Source organism: Chionomys nivalis, chromosome 8 (genome assembly GCF_950005125.1).
Source record: "Chionomys nivalis chromosome 8, mChiNiv1.1, whole genome shotgun sequence".
Classification (NCBI taxonomy): Eukaryota; Metazoa; Chordata; class Mammalia; order Rodentia; family Cricetidae; genus Chionomys; species Chionomys nivalis.
The window spans coordinates 93,987,927-94,006,382 of NC_080093.1; the positions used below are offsets into that span (position 1 = coordinate 93,987,927).

Below are 18,456 nucleotides of genomic sequence, written 5' to 3' on the forward strand. Positions count from 1 at the left end.
TGCAAATGCTTTCCAGATTGTTATAAATTTAGAACAGTTAGAACTAAAACCACAAAATGTATTTGATAATGATAATAGGTGTATTCTAAATTAGCATTAGACGAATCACAGAGTATAATAGTATGCGTTAAAAGAGTTCATGGTTGTTAGAAAAATCAAGACTAAAGAAAAGTGACACCTGCACAAGGAAGGTCAGACAAAGGTCAGACAAAGAGACCAGAAAAACCAGAGTGAACTGGAGAGTTACACGCAACCTGATGTTTATAAGGAAATTAATGTAATAGCTCAATAACTATATAACCTTGCAAAACTAATTTTAACATATTTAAAAGAGTAACACAGTTATATGCAACTTGATTTTGATGAATTAATTTACTAATTCAATAAATATAAATCTTTGCAAAACTAATTTTTATCATATTTAAGAGAGTAAAACCTCAAGTCTAACATGCATTCCTCCAAACTTATGACATATGTATATGAAATATATCAATATGATATTTTTAAGTTAAAAATAGCCTTTAACAAGTAATAAAAATAAAATAAATCTTTAAAAGCTAATGTTTTTATATTCAACAATAAAATACATTTTACTATACACTTAAATTAATGTTTTCTTAAGATAGAAGATGCAATAACTATAAAAGTCATCCATTTGATTGTACCAAATTTGGAAGTTTGCTAGGGAAATTGTGAATGTAGAAGGTGTATAATGGGAAGAAATAGTCACAATCTGTAATTATACTTCTCAACAAAAAAAGTTTTGTTTTGAGCATATAAATATGTCCTCAAATGATTTTAAAGGTAATGGGGTAAAGTAAGGAGGCTTAAATTGACATTTTGTAAAGGAAATATGTAAATTTATTAGAATTATCTAAATCACTAGGCATCTGTAATTGAATGATAAGCACATAATGTCATGATGCCTAAAACTGAAAACAAGAGCAGCAAGATTTGGGATGATGGAACAATAGGCTTTCCAATAGACTAAGTGAAATGGAAACAGCAAAGTTGAAGCTGGAAAATAAGGCATCTTCTAAGCTTAGTAATGTTCCATGTTTATTATTTTACAAAGAATTATACTCCAAAACCATTGTTCAAGATAGAGAAGACAGGTCCATCTAAAGATTAGCACAAGGATGTTCATGCCGGTTTTGTTCATGGATATTCCACTATGGGAATATCTCCAAATACCCATCATTAAAGAAACATTTTATATAAATGGAACCTAGTAGGAAGTAGTATGTATTATTTTAATGCAAATTAATGAGTAAATATTCAGTCATTATATTCAGTTAATACATACTCTATTATAAAACTTACTAACTACATACTACCCAACATGTATGAATTTTTAGACAGGAAAATGGAACAGGAATGCATTAGATGAGCTGCAGGAATGAACTAGAAATGGGCACAGGTGCCATATTTAAGTGTATAAAATTTTATATCTTTACAATGACATGAAATATTTAGGTATATGCGCCTGGCAAAAATATATGAATATGAGTATTTATACATATGTAAATATCATTTTTGATAAGTCCAATTCAAGTAAAGGGAAAATTATAGGAGGCTTAAGATTTCGTTCAATCAATATTACTCGTTACTTCTATAAGTTCATTTTTACACTCTAGTGTAAATGAGATTATGCAGTGATTATCTTTTTGTGCCTTAACATAATGCTCTCTAAATCTATCTATATTGTTGAAAACAACAGCCCCTTCTTTTCTTTATTTTTATTTTTTATTTTATTTTTTTAAATTTATTTATTTATTAAAGATTTCTGCCTCCTCCCCGCCACCACCTCCCATTTCCCTCCCCCTCCCCCAATCAAGTCCCCCTCCCTCATCAGCCCTAAGAGCAATCAGGGTTCCCTGCCCTGTGGGAAGTCCCAGGACCACCCACCTCCATTCTAGTCTAGTAAGGTGAGCATCCAAACTGCCTAGGCTCCCACAAAGCCAGTAGGTACAGTAGGATAAAAAACCCATTGCCATTGTTCTTGAGTTCTCAGTAATCCTCATTGTCCGCTATGTTCAGCGAGTCCGGTTTTATCCCATGCTTTTTCAGACCCACGCCAGCTGGCCTTGGTGAGTTCCCAATAGAACATCCCCATTGTCTCAGTGTGTGGGTGTGCCCCTCGCGGTCCTGAGTTTCTTGCTCGTGCTCTCTCTCCTTCTGCTCCTGATTTGGACCTTGAGATTTCAGTCTGGTGCTCCAATGTGGGTCTCTGTCTCTGTCTCCTTTCATCGCCTGATGAAGGTCAATATTCAGGAGGATGCCTTTATGTTTATATGTTTTTCAGCCCCTTCTTTCCTAAGGGTATCTATCTATCTATCTATCTATCTATCTATCTATCTATCTATCTATCTATCTATCATCTATCATAATCTATCCATCATCTATGTACCTATTATCTATCTGTCTTTCAATGATTATTAAAATTCAAGATATCATATTGTTCTCCATAGTAAATTGGTATAAAGTGTATATCTTAACACAATAATGTCACCTTTTGTAATGCACAGTATTATGTGATTTGCTTTAGCAAAGTCTTACACTTTGCAGTCAATTTTAGAGGTAATATAATTTCCTGAATAGGAATTATTTTCTTTCTAATAATAAAGCAAAAATATCCTAAAACAGTATTGCCTTATTTTTTAGTCACTTTATTAGAGCATAAAGTAAATATCCTAGAAGAATAAATATTATGCCATCATTTTGTTTTGAGTGAATGGCCTTTTATCTGATACAGTAATTATTTGTACTGAGTGTTCTTATTCATATCTGTCATTCTACTGTCATTAAAGGACAATTTCCCTTTCAATCTATTTTTATACTGACTCTGATTCTAGGACTTTACATATTTGGTGTCTACAGCAATAATATTCTTTATATAAGATCTAATGGCAGTCTACATCTAAATTCTAAAACACACCAATAATACATTAATTCTTTTTAAAATTTAACATCCATCTCTTAAGAACCAGAATGCCTCCACAGTTCTGGATTTCATTAACCAATGGTAGATGTTGGTCCTACCATTAAAGCACCATATCTCTACCAACTCCTCCATTACAAACCTTTCCCAATAGTGGTATAGATATGCATTTACTTTGCTTTCAGATATCCTCCTATTAGATCTTCCTGAACCATTCTCTCTTATCCACTTATAGACTAATATCATGCAAATTCCTTTGTTCCACTTGGGCCATTAGGGATCAATTCATTTATGATAAATGACCACACTGTTTGAGTCTAGAAAAACCCATATCTACAACTTCATTCTGCAAATTATTAATGGATTTGAAAAAATTATTTCAGGAGTTTTATTTTCTTTGTCTATAAAAGCTGTGATGGTAGTAATGATATCAGTGTGACTGACAGGAGGGGCTGAGTGAAATGCCTGATGGGGAGGTCTTAGTCGCACTTGGAGGGAACACATTTTAATTGTTATTGTGCACAGGGACAGTCCTGGTTCTAATAACTGAATGCAAATAAAAGACATCATGTCAATCATACAGACAAAACTTAATTATTCTATAAGAGCAGTATGAATTGAGTCTGTACCTTTCAGTATAGTTGAAAGTGAGACCAGTAAGATCATAGTTCCAAGCACATGGTGCCTATTTAGTTGGGTGACAAATGGGAGAACCAATTAAGAATCCCTTACTGACACTTTTTTAGGAAAACCACCTTTTCAGGATAAACTTATAATTTCATTATGAACTGCATTGTGAAACCTGTAACACGTGTGGAAGACTTGACTCTCTTTGAACAAAATAAGACTGACTCTTTTTCACTCATACTATCCTCCAACTGAAAAACACTAACTTTCCAAATCTGACTCATTAACATATATTAGCACATATATTGCAGCCTATAGTACAAGGTCATTGCTAAGGGCTCTCCATTAAAGCCGTGCCAATTGTATCCAAGAGATCACTGAGACTCAATATTGACATATCAGGTAGAGGCTATCGCTCTGGACACCAGGCACTCATCAAGGCTCTTATCAGACAGCACTGGACCCTGCCTTGTCTGGGGCCTTCCCATACATATGACAGCTGGAGATGAAGCAAGGTGATGATGCTTTTACCTGTGCTGTAGCTGTAGCTAGTACCATCTTCTAGAACTTCCAGTAACTCCTCTGGGCCCACTGTGCCAGGCTACCTCACTTGTTTGGAGACGTTCTAGTGGGAGGCAGCACACATGTACAAGATGTGGGCTCCCTTATCAAGCAAGACAAAGTGTTGCCTCTTCCTACAGCCACAAGTAGCCCCCGTATTCTGGTTTACAGTCTTCTCCAGATGGAGACCTTATGAGGAGAAGGGTGCTCCCTTGAGATGCTAGCTGAGGTCAGGCTGTTCAGGGACAGAGAGTCTCTGAGAGCTGGATCATGCCATCAGAATCCTATGGGTTCAAAACCCATCTGAGGAATCTTCAATCTCTTTTGAATTTTGTTTCAAAGGAACATCGTTTTCTATGTAGTTATTTTATTTTTAGCTTTTAGGTCCCTTAATTTTTGTAATTTTCTTAGTCATAGTCTCAAATTTGTAATCACATTTTCAAATATATCCTTGTAATTTCTATTCATTTTTCTAACATCAAAGCAACACATAGTGCCCTTTATAATTCCATTTTGAATTGTATAATGTCATTCCTAAAATATTCTTAACATCTGATTGTTTATTGTATTGTCTACTTTTAAAGTCATATCGGAGAGAAAATAGAAATTTAGCTGAAACTAAGTCATTTAAAAGTCTTCAATTTTTGTTTTACTTTCTAGTGTACTTTTACATATTTTTATTTCAAAATAGATTCAGCTCTCATACTGTACATCCTGAGCACAGTTTCCTCTCCCTCCACTCCTCCCAGCCCTCACCTTCCCTGTTCCCTAGATCTACTCCTTCATTTCCTTTTCAGATAACAACTGGTCTCCAAGAGACAACAGTCAAACAGAACAAAACAAGATACAATATGACAAGGCAAAAGCCCTCATATAGAGGGTGGGTAACCCAATAGGAGGAAACAAGTACAAAGATCAGACAAAAGAATCAGAGATGCACCCACTCCCACTGTTAGGAGTCCCACAAAAACACCAAGCTGAGAGCCATCATGTAATCACAGAGGACTTGGTGCAGATCTTGCAAGCCGTTCTCTGTGATATATACATATTCGTCCTGTTTGGTTCTATCCTGGGTTTCTGGACTGTTCAGTCTCTAGTGCCTGACCATCCAGGCCATGGGCTGCCTCTAGTGGCATGGGCCTCAAGCTAACCCAAACACTAGTTGGCCATTCCCACAAGTTCTGTACCACAACTGCCTCAGCACATTTTGCAGCCAGAAGAGATTACAGGTGTGTTTGGGCAGGGGTGGGGGTGTCCAGGTTTCTCTTTCAGTAGCCTGCAGAGTACATTCTCATGCCAAAGAGTCTAGAATGTAGAGATGAAGAGTCTAATCAGGCACCAACTGGATCTCTCTACCTTGAATGAGTTTTGTAAAAGCTGTCCTCAGCAGTGAGGCACTGCTGTCAGTTTTCATAGAGTAATCTTCTACTTAGTTTGTTCAGGTATCTCCATGGGATGCCCTAGGCCAACAGTTCAAACAAATGCAACCAAGTTCCACCACTGGAAACCTTGCCTGGGTACAAATGAGGGACAATTCCGACTGAATCCTCCATTGCTAAGAGAGTCCTCACTAGGGTCCCCTTGTAGATTCCAGTAAGTTCCCAGTGTACTAGGTTTCCACAGCACTTCCCCTCTGCTCCTGTCTCTCCCTACAGTCTCCTCTTCCATGTCCCCCAGCCTGATCCCCTGATCCTTCTGGCTTCCATCCCCATCTGCTCCCAATCTCTCTCTCTCTCTCTCTCTCTCTCTCTCTCTCTCTCTCTCTCTCTCTCTCTCTCTCTCCTCCCTCCCTCCCTCCCTCCCTCCCTCCCTCTCTCCTCTCTCCCTCTCCCTCCCCCCCTGTGTAAAAATTAATGGCTGTGTACATTGCTTAAAATCTAAATCTTAACATTAAAAAAGTGAACTACCTGAAATACCATGTATACTTCTGGAAAACTTAAGTGGTCAGGAAATAATCACTTGCTGCCTCATTAGCAATAGTGCTTGCTTTGTATTATTTGCATATTTCCTAATGTCATGGTGTTGTGGAGGGCTGTTGTTTCCTAATGTCATGGTGTTGGGGATAACTGTTATGTCTTAATTTCATGGTGTTGGGGATAGCTGTTATGTCTTAATTTCATGGTTTTGGGGATAGCTGTTGTTTCCTAATTTCATGGTGTTAGGAATAGCTGTTATGTCTTAATTTCATGGTGTTGGGGATAGCTGCTGTTTCCTAATTTCATGGTGTTGTGGAGTGCTGTTTCCTTTCTTACACCTTGGAGCTCAATTTTCTTAATAGTAGTACCTTGTGTCTATTATTATATATAAATTTTTGACATGTCCTAGTTGTCTATTTTAAGTTGTTCACTGAGATAAGGAATAGTCTTGTATTCAGTTATAAGATGTTAATTATCCTCATATATTATAGATATGAATGTGCAATATTAATATGAATTTGCAATATTAATGTCATGTTTATATGATAATTATTAAAATACTCATCAAGAAACCAAGTCTATTAATTTATGGACATATTGTGTAGTAAATTTACTTACCATTTACACATTCATTAAATATTTTGGTAAAAATAAAGTTGAAAAAGCTGCATGTTGTTTTTTGTGGTTTTGATGTGTTTTGTTTTACTTAAAATGTCTTCCCTACCTCTTTTTCTTTCATTCTTATAAATATTAACTTTGTCGGGTTGTTACTCTTCTCCTCTCTTTCTATTCTCTCAGCTCCTAACACTAAATCAAGGCAGCTGCCAGATGCTGTCATGAGCAAAATGCAAACCATATGTTCCTACCTTTATACTCTGGTCTTAGCACCCACTTTTGTTACCTTGTATTAACATTGTTTTTGATTTTGTTCTCTTTAGAAAGAAACTCTATGAGAGATGATTTGAGAGATGGTTCTGTGTGTTTAAGAGAGCTTCTAAAGGCCTAGAATTCAGTTTCCAGGGCCCATATCATATGTTTCACACCCTTGTAACTTAAAACAAGGAGACCCAACACCCTTTTCTGGCCACTGTAGGCATCAGAATCTTCATGGTATACACTTATACAAACAGAGATGCACACACACACACACACACACATATACACAAATATATCTTTATCCCTTGATAAAAGGACCTTGTGTGTTCTTTATCCACCTGGCTGCTTCTATCCCTTCAGACTACAGAGTTTTCCTGTGTCTATTAATCTCTCAGTTTCCCACAATTTACATCCTTTCTATTATTCCAAATGAAATTACTGTCTGAGCTTGTTTGGTGGCCAAAAGGTTACTAAGCAGTGATTGCTCCATATTTCAGAAATCAGAATTCAATTCACTGTCTTGATTGAGTCATCTCTTAAGAAATATCAAGACAGTAACATCTGTGCAAGCATGAGAACCTCGTCTCAGAACTCCAGCATCCATGTAGAAACCTGTTGTGATGATCAATATCTGTAGCCTCAGCACTGGGAGATGGGTAGGAGGCAGAGACAGGGAGATTCCTGGAGCTCATTGAGCAAACACTCTAGAAAGACGAAAGAATACCAGTTTCAGAAAGAGAGCATGCCTCAAAGAATAAGCTTGAAGGTGATGGAGGAAGACAACAGGCATCAATTTTGGGCCTCTATACATTTATGTGCAAACAGATATGAACATGCACCTATGTTCATGTGCACACACACAGGAACACAAACACAGTCACACAAATGCACATGATGCACAGAAAAGGAAAAATATTAACACAAAGTCTGAAAAGTGAAAGTCACTCATTATTCTGTAAATACCTGTTATTACTAAGTTAGTCACTTCTGCTAATTACATGTGATTTTCCATGTAAATGCTACTTCATCATACAATGATTAACATTTTTTGTACGTAATTGGAGCTACTGTCCATATTAAAAATTGGGAGCTTATTTTCCTCATTATTAAAAGTAAAATTTTTCATAAATTTACCTTTTCTTCAGATATCAGAATTTTATATTAGCTTGTAAAAAGTAAGGTCCAGTTTTTTTCTATGTATCTCTCTTAACCTCGTACATCTAAATGTTTATAGTTTATTTCTGATGTCCATAACTACAATTTCCTTGATCTACTTAGTTCTAACCATAAATAACAGGATTTAGAGCAGGTGAGCTGACAACATAAAAATTGACAAGAAGAATGTGGATGTACCAGGCAATTTTCGGCCAAATAGATGGGACATATCAGAGAAAAGTGCTGGTGCATGGAAAGAAAGCATGAGGCAGGGAGGGGAGCAGAGAAAAATGTAGAGCTCAATAAAAGTCAAGAAAGAAAGAAACAAAGAGAGAGAGAGAGAGAGAGAGAGAGGGAGGGAGGGAGGGAGGGAGGGAGGGAGGGAGGGAGGGAGGAAGGAAGGAAGGAAGGAAGGAAGGAAGGAAGGAAGGAAGGAAGGAAGGAGGAAGAAAGCATGACACAAACATGAGAGCCACAGGTGCTGAGTGGCTTGAGCCAGGCATCCTGAGTAGAGAGTTGAAACACAGCACAGAGGATCTGAACATAGGAAACAATGGCTATGATGTCACATATCAGGCTAGCAATGGTAAACAAGCCCTATTTGATATTGACCTTGATGCTGGCACAGGGCAGGTGGGCAATGCACATGTGCTCACAATATGTGTGGGGGATGATATGGTGTCCACAAAATGGTAACTGTAAGGTGAGAAAGACCAAAGGTCTTAGGAGGATGATCCAAGCAAATGATAAATACCACCTTCTCTGACAATACCAATGTATAGTGAAGAGGATTACAGGTAACCACACATCGATCGTAGGCCATGGCCATGAACACAGCTGACTCCATGTCAGTACACAGGTGGATGAAAAACTTCTGGATGAGACATCCCTCAGATAATATTTCTCTCAGGTTAAGCCAGAATATTCCAAGCAGCTTAGACCCTAAGCAATAGAGGAGAGGGTACCCAAACTGGCTTTGCCTTGTAGTCAGACTGATGAGTATCTTAAATATCACCATAGAACCTTTATCGAGCAACTGATGAAACAGAAGCAGAGACCCACATTGGAATACTGGGCTGAGCTCCCAAAGTCCAGTTGAAGAGTGAGAGGAGTGAGAATATGAGCAAAGAGGTCAAGACCATGATGGAGACACCCACTGAAACAGTCTACCTGCGATAATGGGAGCTCACCAACACCAACCAGACTGGGAAGGAATAAGCATAGGACCAAACTAGTTTCTCTGAATGTGGTTGACAGTTGCATGGCTGGACAGACTGATGGGCCTTTGGCAGTAGGACCAAGATTTATCCCTACTGCTTGTATTGGCTTTTTGGGAACCTATTCTCTTTGAATGGATACCTTGCTCAGCCTGGATACAAGTTGGACCTTCCCCAAAGTAATATGCCTTACCCTCTCTTAGAAGTGGATGGGGCTGCGGTATAAGAGTAAGTGGAGGGAATGGGAGGAAGGGAGGAAGTGGGAACTTGAATGAGTATGTATAATGAAAGAAAGATAGCTTGTTTATAAACGATATTGCCTTTTATCGGAATGTATTTCTGACTTCTTTAGGAAAGTCAGGTGTCCCTAGTTGTGTAGATTTATGTCCATCTTCAACTGATCAATGTGTTTGTTTTTGTGCCAATACCATGCTGTTTTTATTACTATAGCTCTGTAGTTTGAAATAAGGGATGATGATACCTACAGAAGTTCTTTTATTGTCAGGATTGTTTTAGCTATTCTGAGTTTTTTGTTTTTCCATATGAAGCTGAAAATTGTCATTTCAAGGTCTGTAAAGAATTGTGTTGAAATTTTGATAGGGATTGCATTAAATCTTTAGATTTCTTTTAGTAAAATGACCAATATTACTCTATTCATCTTACCAACCCATGAGCATGGGACATATTTCCTTCCTCTGATATCTTTTCAATATCTTTTTTCCATGACTTAAAGTTTTCATCACACTAGTGTCACAACCAGCCTCGACAAGAATACCACTTTCTAGGGTAGGAACACAGAGATTTAGAAATTTAATTGAGAATATGAAGACACAAATAAAAATAATAAAACAGGAAACACAGACTATTACTGGAAGAGAGCTCCAGTGAGTACTGAAATCACCCACACTTAATTTCCAATTGCTTAAAATACACCTGACCCCAAAAAGTAGAAGTAAGACCAAAAAACTGCCTTAACATGATGCAAGGAAATAACAGACTAGTTGAAGATTGTGGGCTACATCCATAGTTAAACATTCTATTTAAAATGACTTATATAATAACAAGTCATACTCACACCCTAGACCAAAACATTCTGTAGGCAAACCACTCCCTTGGAGGAATCCAATGTTTTCTCCTTAAATGAACTAGAACCTTAGTTGGATGGATCCCTAGACTTTTGTTTGAGGTAAAAAACATCTACTTCTCTATTCCTAAAATACAAAGTCTGGATATTAGCCACAACTGTTGACAATAACCTTGAGAGAGCAGAACTCTCTGATCTAAATCTAGGTAGAACCCTTGTTTGAAGTAGAAACACAATGACCTTGAAATAATAGAGGTGAGTTCTAATTCTCTGACCTTTGGTCAACATAGAAATAGACTCACATTTTTGGGCCTCCACAATTCCTCCCTTTTTATTAATTTTAACAAAGCTTGTGCTTCTAAAACAGGACAGATGATAGTGTTTGCCTTAGGTGAACACTTTCCCAATTCGCAGACTTACCCATCTTCAGCACATGCATTCCAACCATACATGTTCATGTTTTGGATGCCTGGCCTGGGAAGATAAAGGATCAAACCCATCACTGCCTCCTGACCTCTGTAATCAAAGGGTTAAGGGAGAAAGTACCTTTAGGCTCTGTGTCTCTGAGCCAAATGTCTGTCAAGAGAGTTCATTAGCAATTAGCTAATGGTAAGCAAGCAGATAATAGTTTGTGCTATGCATATTTCTATGGCCATAGTATCTCCTAATTAAGAGTGGAGGATCACTAGGGTTGAGAATGCCTACTTTGAATTGGTCTAAAGTGTTTCTTAACAGTATTCATTTGTATCAAAATCTAAATTTGTCTTATCAGATATGTCAAATTCAAGAATTCATTGGTATTGTCAAACTTTTCTTAGATAAGTTCTAATTTTTTCTAAATATTAACATCTTATAGTAAAATAAAGCATTAACAAGTCAATACCATAACACAATTTGTCAAATCACAATTCTCTTAAATCCATTCTAACCAAAAGAAAGGGTTTTTGTAATGGTTGAAAGAACAAATGCAATGCTGCTTTTAAGCAATTGTCCCAGTCTCTGAGCAGCAGCAAAAACCCTTAGGCTTCAGTCATTCCTTGTAACAAGATTTTTTTCTCCTTGAGAGGAAAACTGAGGTCTCAGTTCTCAGGTTCTCTCAACATTTCAACAGCAGACTGAATACCTCACTGGCAATCTGAGTTCTGTGTCAAAAAGTATAAAACAGTCAAATATTCAGCCTGTGTTTCTCATCTGGTTCCAAAGTAAACAGGACTCACTAAGTCTGGAAGTTGGCAAAGAAAATCCATCAAGAGGTTAGGAGTCATGATAACCATAATCTTCTTTCCCTTCTCAGCTTGATGCTGTAATTCAGGAACATTGGTTCAGGTACCCCTTTCCTAGGCCTGCAGCATGGTGGTACAAGGAAATCAGGAACAAAGACTTTCTCTAACTCCAACTCTTGTGTGGGGACCTTAGCAGCTACGATGTCATCATCGAGGCTGGCACCTTTCTGTTGAACGCATCAACAAGATGTTCTGGTAGCCATCTTGATTGAGCCTCAACCTGTGAAAAAACACAGACATTCCCATAACATAGGATCAGGTTTTTTCCTCAATCCATAAAGGGTCTCTCCACCTTGCTTTAGCAAAGGTCATCTTGGTGCCATCAAGCCAAAATCTGTCTGCAGCAGGTTGTTCATGGACATTCATATTTAAGAAGTTTAGTCTAAAAAGTGCATGGCTCAAGGCATTATGTGGCATTTGAGGATATAATTCTCCTGTTTTTATTTTTTGAAGTTGTGTTTTCAAGGATCCAAGGGTACTCTCCACAACTCCTTGCCCTTAAGAATTATAAGGAATACCTGCCTTATGTTCGATATTCTATTGGGATCAAAATTGCTGAAATGTATGGTTTTTGGGGTCCCCATATATGAGAGACTTTTTTTTTTTTTTTTGGTTTTTCGAGACAGGGTTTCTCTGTGGTTTTGGAGCCTGTCCTGGAACTAGCTCTTGTAGACCAGGCTGGTCTCGAACTCACAGAGATTCACCCGCCTCTGCCTCCCGAGTGCTGGGATTAAAGGCGTGCGCCACCACCGCCCGGCTATGAGAGACATTTTAAGCAATGGGTTATTACATGTTTAGTGGCTTCTCCAGTTTGTGCAGTGGCCATCAAGAATCCTGTATATATATCAATTGTCGCATACAGGTATTTTAATTTGCCAAACTTTGTAATATGAGTAACATGCATTTCCCATAAATAATTAGGAAGTAGTCCTCGGGGATTTATCCTTAGATGAGGTACAGGTAAATACTGTGAACATATCCTGGCCAGCAGGATATGAACTGGTGATCCTGGTAAATCTAGGGGAGAGCAATGAAGGGGCAAGAGCCAGAAGAAATGACGGCAAGACAGGATTTCTGATCAAGCCGTCCATTTATTATTTCCTCAGAAGCTGTTATATAGCAAATGGACAAAGAGAAGAAGGGAAGGTTGTCAGGGGGGAGGGAACGATGTCAGGAAACTCAGGTCTGCTGGAATTCAGGTCCGGAGACATCCCCAGCTGATAAGTAAATGCTGATGGTCTATAATTGTTGACTAACAAAGGAAAATGCTAACTGATTCCTTAGCCTGGTGCCGGCAGGTCTCTGCTAGGAGATAAGATGCCAGGTTGATTTCCTAGACCCTGCAGAGAGGATAGAGGTAAATATTTTTCTTAACTTGTGAGCTTAAGGTGGCTGTAACCAAAATGCAGATCTCAAAATACAGATCTTTGCTTCCGGCATGAACATATATCACATTGCTTAACAATTTGTTGAACAACTTCTTTTGTTAATCTAAATTGTTTTCTTTTTTTTTGTCTTTTTTTATTAATTAATTTATTTAATTATTAAAGATTTCTGCCTCTTCCCCGCCACCACCTCCCATTCCCTCCCCCTCCCCCAATCAAGTCTTCCTTCCTCCTCAAACTTATACTATTTTAATGATGCAGAGCATGTGATCACTGAGCAAGTTCAACCTGAAATAAAGTAATTAATTTTGTAAGTTTATCAACCAAAGCATTACCTTCAGCTAAAGGAAGATTTGAATGTACTCCCATATGCCATACAAAGCATGGTGACCTTCTTTGTTGTATGGCATTTTGAATTTACTAGAACAGCATCTTAACTTGCGTGTTGCTAGTCCTAGTACATGAGATGGTTTCTAGGACTTAAAGAACATTAAATATATATTGGCTATCAGTATATAGATTAAATGCCTTGTCTGCAAAAAAGCTGAAACACTATAGCAACAGCTCACAGCTCAACTATTTGAGCTGAGGGCAGTTCTGCTTACACTACACATCCTTCACCATTAACCACATATGCAGCTCTTCCATTGGAAGAACCATCTGTAAAAAATAATATAGCACCCTTTAAGGGATCTTTTGCTACAACTTTAGGGAAAGTAAAGGAATGTAGCTGTGTGAATTGCAATAACGGATCAGCTGGGAAAAGGTTATTAATCTGGTCTTGAAATTGAGCAAATGCAATTGCCCAAAAATCACTATTTTGAACCAATCAATCTTTTGCTTAGTATAAGGAACATTGGTCATAGCCAGTTCCCTGTCAAAATACCTCCTAGATTCCATCTTGCTCTTCTTTGCTAAGCAAGCTACTGCTTCAAAATAAGGGTTTAATACCTTAACTGGCAAAACAGGAAAATGTAGCCCTAAAAGCAGACCATTTTGCCATAATACTGCTGTAGGAATATGTTTTGTAGGCAATATACATGCTTGCCAAGGCTGCCCATAATTAATATAATGCACTTGCTGTTTCTGTATAGCATACTCTATCTGTTTAAGTATCTGTCTGCCAGCTTTTGTAAGCTGCCTACTGGAACTTGAATCATTGTAGCCTCTAAGAATTTCACTTAGTGGCTCAAGATCTTGTGTAGGATATTTTAAATAAGATATTCACAACTATCTTTCTTCTAATCCAAATCGCAAGTCTGCCTAGCTGACAGGCTTAATGTGCTCATTTACATTTTCACAGACACTTGCTTGGCCTGGGACTACTTTTTTGCAGCTTGGTTGTTGGATCAGGGCCCAGGAACTTGGATAGCAGCTAAAGCTGGGCTGCATGGAGGGGCACAAGCTAGGCATTTTCACTCACCAACTCTGGGGACTGACTGTGGGAGGTATAATCCTTCAAACATTTTTTGTCTCCTGCCTTTCCTGGCTCCACCATACAGCATAGCATGGGTCAGACTCAGTTTGCTACTGTGTATGTGTGTGGACTGCCACAATCTCAGTAGTAACCTAGGCCATTGCTGGGTCACACGTCATACTCCCTTCAATCTTCTAACCCATTCAGCAGTAACAGAGGCTGCGACTTGGTGACTATAGCACTGATGCTTGCAGGGGTGAAGGTGAAGCCTCACTTTGGCCTCTCTGAGTCCAGGAGCAGCCTGAAAGTGGTAGTGAATATGCCACCAGCATGGGGTGAAAATATAATATTTACAAACTCTACATATCTCTGCCTTTGTTGCTGCTCCATTTTAGCTATTCTAGCTATCAAAATACATCTAAGAGACTGTACAGATAGTTAAATACTATTTCTTTATCCCATATTTACAAATATTTACAGTTTTACTCCCAATTTTTTACCCTGTCTTTCTCTTTCCTCTTTTATTATCTACTATTTATTTCCAAGTACTTATTACTCATCTCTCCAACTGTGGTGTAATTATCTTGTGGGGTCCCTCGTATACTCCCTTGTATTTCTGGCCCTATTTCTGTGTGTTTTGGAGCTCACTTTTTGCCCCACAATTTGGTATTATATGTTGTGGACCAGCCTCACCAAAAATACCACTTTCCAGGGTATTCTAGTCTTTTCCTTGCCTGGTTAGAGATACCCCAAGCTATTTTATATTATTTGAGGCTATAGTGGAAAGGGTTGACTCCATGATTTCTTTCTCAAATCATTTGTCATTTTTATGTAGGAGGCACTGATTTTTGTGAGTTAATGTCTATTCAGCTGCTTTGCTGAAAGGGTTTATTTGTTATAGGAGTTTCCTGGTGGAATTTTTTTGGATCTCTCTTGTATGGTATCATATAATCTGCAAATAAAAATACTTTGATTTCCCTCTTTCCAATCTGTATATCCTTGTTCTCCTTCAGTTGTTTCATTGCCATAGCTAAGAGGGCTGTGGAGAGAGAAGACTACATTTTCTTCCTGATTTTCTTGGAATTTTATTGGAACTACTTTGAGTAACATAAATGAAATCTCCAAATATTGGGGAGACACAATATCAATTTGGCATCTTTGTCAGCAAGTGATTCTTCTAGTACCAGAATTAGGTTTGATCTAATTGAGTTGTTGCACATAGGGGCCCCAAACAAACTAAGCTGTTGCCAAGACTACAGGTGGCTCTTCACAAACTGGCAGCAAGGCCTCATTGATGAAGACAATACCTATTGTGATTGTTTGAAAAAATGCCCCCCATAGGATTATAGACAGTGGTACTATTTAAAAGGATTAGTGGGCCTGACCTTGCTTTAGTAGGTGCTGCCTTGTTGGAGAAAGTATGTCACTGGGAGGTTTGCTTTGAGGTTTCAAAAGCCCAAGCCAGGCTCAGTGACTCTTTCCCTTCCTGTTGATCTGGATGTAGAACTCTCAGCTCCTTCTCCAGCACCATACCTGCCATAACCAAACCCCAAATTTCTTTATAAGAGTTGCCATAATCATTGTGTCTCTTGACAGCAATAGAACATTGACTAAGACACCTGCATATCTCACGGAAGATGGAGATATTAAGTCAATGCCCAAATAGAACCTTCACCCTGTGTTTTTGGTACAGGAAGGTACTCTGCACACTCTCAAAAGAGAAACATAAGCACCAAGTCAACCACAAACCCTTTGTCTACACTGGTGCAAAATATGTTAGGACAATGATGGCACAAAACTTGTAGTAGTAACCAACCATGGCTGATTTGACTTAAGGTAACTCATATATAATTCATACTATCATTAAGATTTTGCATTAATAGAATCATCATTTGTTGCAACAAACAAATATTAATTAGTATTATTAAATAAAGTTTATATATTATACATATTGCTCCATTTTTACTTAATGCACTTTTCATCAGAGGAAACTCCATCTTGATTAGAGCATTACGTATGAGTTACATTCACTTAACGCCTTAGTCATTACAATTTCTCTACTATTTCTTGTCTTTCTTTAGTCATTATTCACATGTAATACAAGCAAGCATTACTAAATACAATATTGACAAATTCATGGAAACAGAGTGTAGGGATAAGTCCCGCCCCTTAGGGGGCATGTTTGCCTTGGGCTAATGTTTACTATAAATCTGGCGAGGGTGCTCGCAGCGCTTGCTTCTGCTTTCCGGGTCTCTGCTGGAACGGTGGTTCTGTAAGTCTATTTCCCCATTAAAGCTGTATATACTTTTACAATCTGTCTGCATTCGTTTACGTCGTTACATTTTGGCGTCCAACGTTGGGCTATTTTGCCACCGACTCAAGCGTGTAGCCCACTAGCTAAGACAGCACGCCAGGGTGCCATTTTTAGTTCATGACTCGGGCCCCAGTGCCGAGTCCGCGATACACTCGGCCACACAGGCCCATTCTGCCCTGCCTGCTCCCCGGTTGTGGTGGAGCACGCCTTTAATCCCAGCACTCGGGAGGCAGAGACAGGCGGATCTCTGTGAGTTCCAGACCAGCCTGGTCTACAAGAGTTAGTTCCAGGACAGGCTCCAAAAACCACAGAGACCACCACTGGCAGGAACCAGTCATTGCAGGTAAAAAAAATTTTCTTTTATAAATAAAATGTCTGAACATGTTACCATTCAAGAATTTAACAGTTTTTTTAATTGTACCATGTGGGAGATTTTACAAGAGGTGTCTATCACCCCACATCTATGGATCCTTCTGGGATTCATAGTTTTCATTGGCACTAAATGGTTTGATAACAGAAATATGATAAAGTCTTTAAGAGACGAATTCAGGATTCTTAAGGCAGAGATTGAATGCTTAAAAACAATTGAGAATGACAACAATCTTCTCAAGAATCAGTTTGAAGTCCTCCAGGAAGAGAACAGATCTTTGTTTAACATGACTCGATCAACCGAGCAAAATTTAAAAAAGGTACAGGCTGATGTTAAGGAGAAATTCATTACTATGGAAGAGGGAACAGCTGATTTGGATCGTAAGCTTCAGTCCCTTTCTGTAGGAACTGAAACATTAACTGAGAGAATCAAAACTGCTGAATGTGACAATCAGATTTTGTCTAAAGCTTATGACAGATTGGCAGAAAGATTTCAATACAAGAAGGCATGGTTTATGCCATAAAAATTATGTCCAAAGATGAGATGTTATCTCTAATGGAAAAACTTCATATTTTACAATCCTCAATGAAGGCTTTGGAACATAATTCTGGACAGGAGATTCAGACATTGCAGAAGGCAATGGTGAATAGAATTGAAAAGATTGAGGAATTTCTAAATTCTAATGAAGAAGAGCAAAGGGTAGAAAGGCAAATTTTAACTACATCTGTGGGTAAATCTCTCTGGGACAATTTCCACAAAGCTCTGCCTACAGCTCTACCTGCCTTTCCAGTAATAACAACAGAGAAGGTGATTGGTTCCAGAAACCCTGGGGTCATCAAGGAAGATACATGGGAGCCTGTCTGTATGAACAATCTCAAAGAAATTAAACAGGCTGTCATGACTTTTGGGATGAATGCCTCTTTTGTTAAAGAGATGCTAAAATCTTGGGCCATGACAAGCAGAGCAACCCCCTCGGACTGGCTCCAGCTGAGCTCTGCGGTACTTGAGACTGGACTGCAATTGAAATGGAAATGCTTATTCAGGCAAGAGGCTAAACTTTTAGAACAGCAGGAAAAAGTGAAGGGAATTGACATTTCCCTAGATAAAATTCTAGGTGAAGGGCTCTTTTCTGACCCTCAGGAACAAGCTAATTTGGATGAAAACACACTCTCCATGTGTACTACAGCAGCCTTAAGGGCTTGGGACAGGGTACAAGACCCAGGACAGAGAATGGAATCATTTGTCAGAGTTAAACAGGGTCAGAGAGAACCCTTTAGTGACTTTTTACAAAGACTAACTAAGGCTGTACA

General features: G+C 38.4%; 1 pseudogene; it reads right to left on the reverse strand.

The window, feature by feature from the left end:
* Nucleotides 1-8,149: 8,149 nt before the first annotated feature.
* On the reverse strand, nt 8,150-10,801 carry LOC130879978 (olfactory receptor 52E1-like; annotated as a pseudogene).
* Nucleotides 10,802-18,456: the final 7,655 nt, after the last annotated feature.